This window comes from Lipotes vexillifer, unplaced genomic scaffold, assembly GCF_000442215.2.
Source record: "Lipotes vexillifer unplaced genomic scaffold, Lipotes_vexillifer_v1.1 scaffold363, whole genome shotgun sequence".
Lineage (NCBI taxonomy): Eukaryota > Metazoa > Chordata > Mammalia > Artiodactyla > Lipotidae > Lipotes > Lipotes vexillifer.
In genome coordinates, this window is record NW_006799724.1 from 2,508,091 (window position 1) to 2,516,936 (window position 8,846).

Genomic DNA, 8,846 nt, shown 5'->3' on the forward strand with positions numbered 1-8,846 from the left:
TCAAAGGCAGTAATCCTATCTTTCCATCATTATTTCTCCAGCCCAGCAACTTGTTAACATGCTTAATGTCAGATGTTCGTTACTAGTTGGTACCCACTCTCCTACCACAATTCCCATCACCCTTTCTCCTTTACATGCACATTATTTTCCAGCAATACTAAGCCACTTGTAGGTGCCTGAGGACACAATTCTATCTCAAGATGTGACTTTTCAGAGCCTAGTCCTTTTTCCTTTAATTACAATTTTCCTTTTACCATTTACATTTCAAGACTCAATACAAATGTTCCCACATACTTTCATGACTATCTTTTTTTCTGAACTTTTTGAAAATTTTTCTAAAATTCTCAAGTAATCAAAGCAAAGTTAATTATTGCCTCTTCTGTATTCCCATGGTCACTTATAGTTCTATTATAATACTTATTATACAAGTATTTTGTTAATATAGTATATTAATTATATTATTATAATATTTATAATATTGCCATAATTACGTTTTTATCCCCACCACTAGGTATTGAAACTTCAAGGTTTGTGGCTCTATTAATCCTTGTATTCTGAGCATGTAGCATAGTCTGACACCTAAGAAGTGAATTTAATAAAGGTATGTTGTCAACATAAGACAAAAACAAATATCATTAAGTGTTTGTTATTTTAAATACTTGCTTTCCTCTGAAAAGACTCCATGAAAAGAATGTGTGATCATTAGGCTATATTCAGATTAAACTTGAAGATGATTATTGCTGTCATATGTTTATACACAATCAAAACCTTGCAGTTATCATGTTACTTCTGTTTTTTCAGTATTGGAGAGACTAGTTTCAACGCTTTCAGGATTCTTTTGTATACCTCACTATGCACTTTGCATCATGGAGTATCTTTCTCAACATGGAAAAGCAAGTGGCAGGGGCAGAAGAAAGACTAATTTGGCTTGAATTCATTTTGGCACAAATATGTTTTCTCTTCATGATTTGATTAACACTTCCTTGAACATTTTTCTGAGAATTCATTTATCAGATTGTAATTTCTAGTATTCACTTTTTCCCTTCCTGGAAATCAAATTTGTCTGTCTATAGTTGTTTATCTTAAAAATCAAATTTGATTATACCTAGGCTTTTTTTATTTCTCAAGTTTTTCAGCATTCCTACAAAGTTTCTGATGGTTCTTTGATCATATACATTAATGGTACTATTTATGTATTTGTAAAAAATGTAATTCATCCAACCCAAAGAGATGAATTCATTGAAGTGATGATACTTTTAATTTCTTCTCACCTGATATTGGACTTCAATTATTCTTAATTATGATTGTGTCATATTTTGAAGCCTATTCCCTCTTAATAGGTAAAATAGGAGTAAAATACACATTGAGTAGTTGGGCGTTTTCCTAACATCTGTTAACACTACACTAACTGCTCCAAACAGCAAACCTGTCTCTACTTCATTCTCCCGCTCTTTCTTCCTGTCTCAAAATAGGTTTTAATTCCATTTTTTAATTATTTGTAGCATATTTCAAAAAGTTAACTCATGAACTTTAGTTATCCAATTTACCACCACTGTTATAGGCCCATACCATTATTTTTGTATTTATTTTCTTCCCATCTTCTGTAAATGGTATTTAAACTCTCTGTTCAGCATCTTGTTCACATTGGTTTCTTCCACTACAGCTCCCTATTCATTATCAATAGAGTACATGGTACATTCTGCATTTAATTTCATACTTCCCCAACCACCTAGAACCATATTTCCACTTAAGTCTCCAAGCATGGTCTCATGCCTATCTTTTTTCCTGAAGTTTTTGAAATTTTCTTTCCTAGAATCCACTGTATATACTTGACTATGTTCAGTGTCACAGAGAATTTTCTCTCAAGCTGCACATCAGTTCCACATCATCAATCAATACTTTCTTATTTGGAGCCTGCGTTTCCACAGAGCTGGAACTCCCGGCTCGGGGTCTATTCCCTCCGCCATCACGGAACTGCCCCGGAGCCTGAGGGGGAGGTCGGCCTCACTGAGGCTGCCGGCTCTGGAGGGGCTCCGGCGGCCGAAGCCGTGGGGACGGTGAGCCGGGAGTTGCTGGGCTGCCACCTGCTAAAGAAGAGGATGTGTCACCCATACCTGCTGCTGGAATTTCTCCCCGGGCAGAGCCAGGAGTCAGTGCTGTGCTTCTGAGGTGGGAGAGCCAACTTCAGGACACTGGTCAACAAGAGACCTCCCAGCTCCACATAATATCAAACGGCGAAAATTTCCCAGAGATCTCCATCTCAACACCAGCACCCAGATTCACAAATGACCAGAAAGCTACAGTGCTGGACAACCTATGCTAAACAACTAGCAAGACAGGAACACAGCCCCACCCATTAGAAGAGAGGCTGCCTAAAATCATAATAAGGCCACAGACACCCCAAAACACACCACCAGATGTGGACCTGCCCACCAGAAACACAAGATACAGCCTCATCCACCAGAACACAGGCACTAGTCCCCTCCACCAGGAAGACTACACAAGCCACTGAACCAAATTTAGCCACTGGGGACAGACACCAAAAAAACCGGGAACTATGAACCTGCAGGCTGCAAAAAGGAGACCCCAAACACAGTAAGATAAACAAAAGGAGAAGACAGAAAAACACACAGCAGATGAAGGAACAAGATAAAAACCCACCAGACCTAACAAATGAAGAGGAAATAGGCAGTCTACCTGGAAAAGAATTCAGAATAATGATAGTAAAGATGATCCAAACTCTTGAAAAAAGAATAGAGAAAATGCAAGAAACATTTAACAAGGACCTAGAAGAACTAAAGAGGAAACAAGCAACGATGAACAACACAATAAATGAAATGAAAAATACTCTAGATGGGATCAATAGCAGAATAACTGAGGCAGAAGAATGGATAAGTGACCTGGAAGATAAAATAGTGGAAATAACTACTGAAGAGCAGAATAAAGAAAACAGAATGAAAAGAACTGAGGACAGTCTCAGAGACCTCTGGGAAAACATTAAATGAACCAACATTCGAATTATAGGGGTTCCAGAAGAAGAGAAAAAGAAAGGGACTGAGAAAATATTTTTTGAAGAGATTATAGTTGAAAACTTCCCTAATATGGGAAAGGAAATAGTTAATCAAGTCCAGGAAGCACAGAGAGTCCCATACAGGATAAATTCAAGGAGAAATACGCCAAGACACATATTAATCAAACTGTCAAAAACTAAATACAAAGAAAGCATATTAAAAGCAGCAAGGGAAAAACAACAAATAACACACAAGGGAATCCCCATAAGGTTAACAGCTGATCTCTCAGCAGAAACTCTACAAGCCAGAAGGGAGTGGCAGGACATACTGAAAGTGATGAAGGAGAAAAACCTGCAACCAAGATTACTCTACCCAGCAAGGATCTCATTCAGATTTGATGGAGAAATTAAAACCTTTACAGACAAGCAAAAGCTGAGAGAGTTCAGCACCACCAAACCAGCTTTACAACAAATGCTAAAGGAACTTCTCTAGACAAAAACACAAGAGAAGGAAAAGTCCTATAATAACGAACCCAAAACAATTTAGAAAATGGGAATAGGAACATACATATCGATAATTACCTTAAATGTAAATGGACTAAATGCTCCCACCAAAAGACACAGATTGGCTGAATGGATACAAAAACAAGACCCATATATATGCTGTCTACAAGAGACCCACTTCAGACCTAGAGACACATACAGACTGAAAGTAAGGGGATGGAAAAAGATATTCCATGCAAATGGAAACCAAAAGAAAGCTGGAGTAGCAATTCTCATATCAGACAAAATAGACTTTAAAATAAGGACTATCAGAAGAGACAAAGAAGGACACTACATAATGATTAAGGGATCGATCCAAGAAGAAGATATAACAATTGTAAATATTTATGCACCCAACATAGGATCACCTCAATAACCTCAATACATAAGGCAAATACTAACAGCCATAAAAAGGGAAATAGACAGTAACACATTCATAGTAGGGGACTTTAACACCCCACTTTCACCAATGGACAGATCATCCAAAATGAAAATAAACACAACTTTAAATGATACATTAAACAAGAAGGACTTAATTGATATTTATAGGACACTCCATCCAAAAACAACAGAATACACATTTTTCTCAAGTGCTCATGGAACATTCTCCAGGATAGATCATATCTTGGGTCACAAATGAAGCCTTGGTAAATTTAAGAAAATTGAAATTGTACCAAGTATCTTTTCTGACCACAACACTATGAGAGTAGATACCAATTACAGAAAAAGATCTGTAAAAAATACAAACACATGGAGGCTAAACAATACACTACTTAATAACGAAGTGATCACTGAAGAAATCAAAAAGGAATTCAAAAAATACCTAGAAACAAATGACAATGGAAACACAACGACCCAAAACCTATGGGATGCAGCAAAAGCAGTCCTAAAAGGGAATTTTATAGCAATAGAATCCTACCTTAAGAAACAGCAAACATCTAGAATAAACAACCTAACCTTGCACCTAAAGCAATTAGAGAAAGAAGAACAAAAAATCCCCGAAGTTAGCAGAAGGAAAGAAATCATAAAGATTAGATCAGAAATAAATGAAAAAGAAATGAAGGAAACGATAGGAAAGATCAATAAAACTAAAAGCTGATTCTTTGAGAAGATAAACAAAATTGATAAACCATTAGCCAGACTAAGAAAAAAAGGGACAAGACGCAAATCAATAGAATTAGAAATGAAAAAGGAGAAGTAACAACTGACACTGCAGAAATACAAAAGATCATGAGAGATTACTACAAACAACTCTATGCCAATAAAATGGACAACTGGAAGAAATGGACAAATTCTTAGAAAAGCACAACCTGCCAAGACTGAATCAGGAAGAGATAGAAAATATGAACAGACCAATCACAAGCACTGAAATGAAACTGTGATTAAAAATCTTCAAACAAACAAAAGCCCAGGACCACATGGCTTCACAGGCGAATTCTATCAAACATTTAGAGAAGAGCTAACACCTATCCTTCTCAAACTTTTCCAAAATATAGCTGAGGGAGGAACACTCCCAAACTCATTCTACGAGGCCACCATCACCCTGATACGAAAACCAGACACAGATGTCACAAAGAAAGAAAACTATAGGCCAATATCACTGATGAACATATATGCAAAAATCCTCAACAAAATACTAGCAAACAGAATCCAAGAGCACATTAAAAGGATCGTACACCATGATCAAGTAGGGTTTATCCCAGGAATGCAGAGATTCTTCAATATACACAAATCAATCGTGATACACCATATTAACAAACTGAAGAAGAAAAACCATATAATCATCTCAGTAGATGCAGAGAAAGCTTTCAACAAAATTCAACATGCATTTATGATAAAAACCTTGCAGAAAGTAGGCATAGAGGGAACTTTCCTCAACATAATAAAAGCCATATATGACAAACCCACAGCCAACATCATCCTCAGTGGTGAAAAACTGAAAGCATTTCCACTAAGATCAGGAACAAGACAAGGTTGCCCACTCTCACCACTATTATTCAACATAGTTTTGGAAGTTTTAGCCACAGCAATCAGAGAAGAAAAGGAAATAAAAGGAATCCAAATCGGAAAAGAAGTAAAGCTGTCACTGTTTGCAGTTGACATGACACTATACACAGAGAATCCTAACGATGCTACCAGAAAACTACTAGAGCTAATCATTGAATTTGGTTAAGTAGCAGGATATAAAATTAATGCACAGAAATCTCTTGCATTCCTGTACAATAATGATGAAAATTCTGCAAGTGAAGACAAGAAAACACTCCCATTTACCATTGCAACAAAAAGAATAAAATATCTAGGAATAACCTACTTAAGGAGACAAAAGACCTGTATGCAGAGAATTATAAGACACTGATGAAAGAAATTGAAGATGATACAAATAGATGGAGAGATATACCACGTTCTTGGATTGGAAGAATCAACATTGTGAAAATGACTCTACTACCCAAAGCAATCTGCAGATTCAATGCAATCCCTTTCAAACCACCAGTGGCATTTTTCACAGAACTAGAACAAAAAATTTCACAATTTGTATGGAAACACAAAAGACCCTGAATAGCCAAAGCAATCTTGAGAACGAAAAACGGAGCTGGAGGAATCAGGCTCCCTGACTTCAGACTATACTACAAAGCTACAGTGATCAAGACAGTATGGTACTGGCACAAAAACAGAAATATAGATCAATGGAACAGGATAGAAAGCCCAGAGATAAACCCATGCACATATGCTCACCTTATCTTTGATAAAGGTGGCAGGAATGTACAGTGGAGAAAGGACAGCCTCTTCAATAAGTTGTTCCGAGAAAACTGGACAGGTACATGTAAAAGAATGAAATTAAAACACTCCTTAACACCATACACAAAAATAAGCTCAAAATGGATTAAAGACCTAAATGTAAGGCCAGAAACTATCAAACTCTTAGAGGAAAACATAGGCAGAACGCTCTATGACACAAATCACAGCAAGATCCTTTTTGACGCACCTCCCAGAAAATGGAAATAAAAATTAAAATAAACAAATGGGACTTAATTAAACTTCAAAGCTTTTGCACAGCAAAGGAAACCATAAACGAGGCCAAAAGACAACCCTCAGAATGGGAGAAAATATTTGCAAATGAATCAACTGACAAAGGATTAATCTCCAAAATTTATAAGCAGCTCATGCAGCTCAATAACAGAAAAACAAACAACCCAATCCAAAAATGGGCATAAGACTTAAATAGACATTTCTCCAAAAAGATATACAGACTGCCAACAAACACATGGAAGAATGCTCAACATCATTAATCATTAGAGAAATGCAAATCAAAACTACAATGAGATATCATCTCACACTAGTCAGAATGGCCATCATCAAAAAATCTAGAAACAATAAATGCTGGAGGGGGTGTGGAGAAAAGCGAACCCTCTTGCACTGTTGGTGGGAATGTGAATTGGTACAGCCACTATGGAGAACAGTATGGAGGTTCCTTAAAAAACTCCGAATAGAAGTACCATATGACCCAGCCATCCCACTAGTGGGCATATACCCTGAGAAAACCATAATTCAAAAAGTGTCATGTACCAAAATGCTCATTGCAGCTCTATTTACAATAACCAGGAGATGGAAATAACCTAAGTGTCCATCATCGGATGAATGGGTAAAAAAGATGTGGCACATATATACAATGGAATATTACTCTGCCATAAAAAGAAATGAAATTGAGCTTGTAATGAGGTGGATGGATCTAGAGTCTGTCATACAGAGTGAAGTGAGTCAGAAAGAGAAAGACAAATACCGTATGGTAACACATATATACGGAATTTAAGAAAAAAATAATGTCATGAAGAACCTAGGGGTAAGACAGGAATAAAGACACAGACCTGCTAGGGAATGGACTTGAGAATATGGGGAGGGGGAAGGGTAAACTGTGACAAAGCGAGAGAGTGTCATGGACATATATACACTACCAAACGTAAAATAGATTGCTAGTGGGAAGCAGCCGCATAGCACAGGGAGATCAGCTCGGTGCTTTGTGACCACTTAGAGGAGTGGGATAGGGAGGGTGGGAGGGAGGGAGACACAAGCGGGAAGAGATATTGGGACATATGTATATGTATAACTGATTCACTTTGTTATAAAGCAGAAACTAGCACACCATTGTAAAGCAATTATACTCCAATAAAGATGTAAAAATAATAATAATACTTTCTTATTTAGAATTAATCACAGACTAGCAATACCCCTTAGTCTCTTTTGACCTTTTGATAGGTGAGATTGTAAGCAAAATGTGGCAAGAATTTGCCAGAAAATCTGCTTTTACAGAATTTGATTTCTTGTACTTCTGGAGATGGTTGTGATAAAGAATTATATATTCAAAATAACTCTGATATTACGCTCAGGGGCTTTAGATAATGCTCTACCACTTATTATTTGTGTGATTTTAAGAAAGTTACTTATCATCTCTGATCCTGTTTCCTCATCTGTAAAATTAAGTTTAAAATATCTCCTGCAGTTGTTATGAAGATCAAATGAAATGATTACATGAATTTAACATATGGCAGGTAATATAATATAGATAATAAACACTTTAAAAAACATATTAATTATACTATTATCAATGTTACCTCTCTAAAATCATTGATAAAGCACAATAAGATATTTAAAAGTATAAAACTATAATGCTTTAATATTAAAGGATTAAAAGGGTGAAGGGAGGAGTGTTATGAGCGAAATCTTTAAGCTGCATCGATGTATAACTGACAAAATTGCAGTATACATTGTGAAAGGATTCCCATCATTCAGTTAATTAACACATCTATCATCTAACTTTTTTTTTTTTTTTTAGTTAGAACACTTAAGTTCTACTTTCTTAGCAAATTTTTCAATTATAAAGTTTGTACCTCTTTAGAAGCATCTCCCTATTTCCCACCTGACAACCACCGTTCTACTCTCTATTTCTATGAATTCAACTTTTTTTTTAGATTCCATATATAAGTGATATCATACAGTATTTGTCTTACACTACCTGGTTTATTACACTTAGCATAATGCCCTCCAGGTTCATCTACATTGTCGCAATGGCAGGATTTCCTTCTTTATTAAAGATGAATTATATATATATAATATGTATTACATATATAAAATTATACCACATCTTCTTTATCCATGCATCTATTAATAGACAATTAGGTTGTTCCCATGTCTTAGTTATTGAAAATAAGGCTGCAATAAATGTGGGAGTACAGTTATCTCTTCAACATAGTAATTTTGCTTACTTTGGATAGATACCCAGAAGTGAGATTGCTGGATC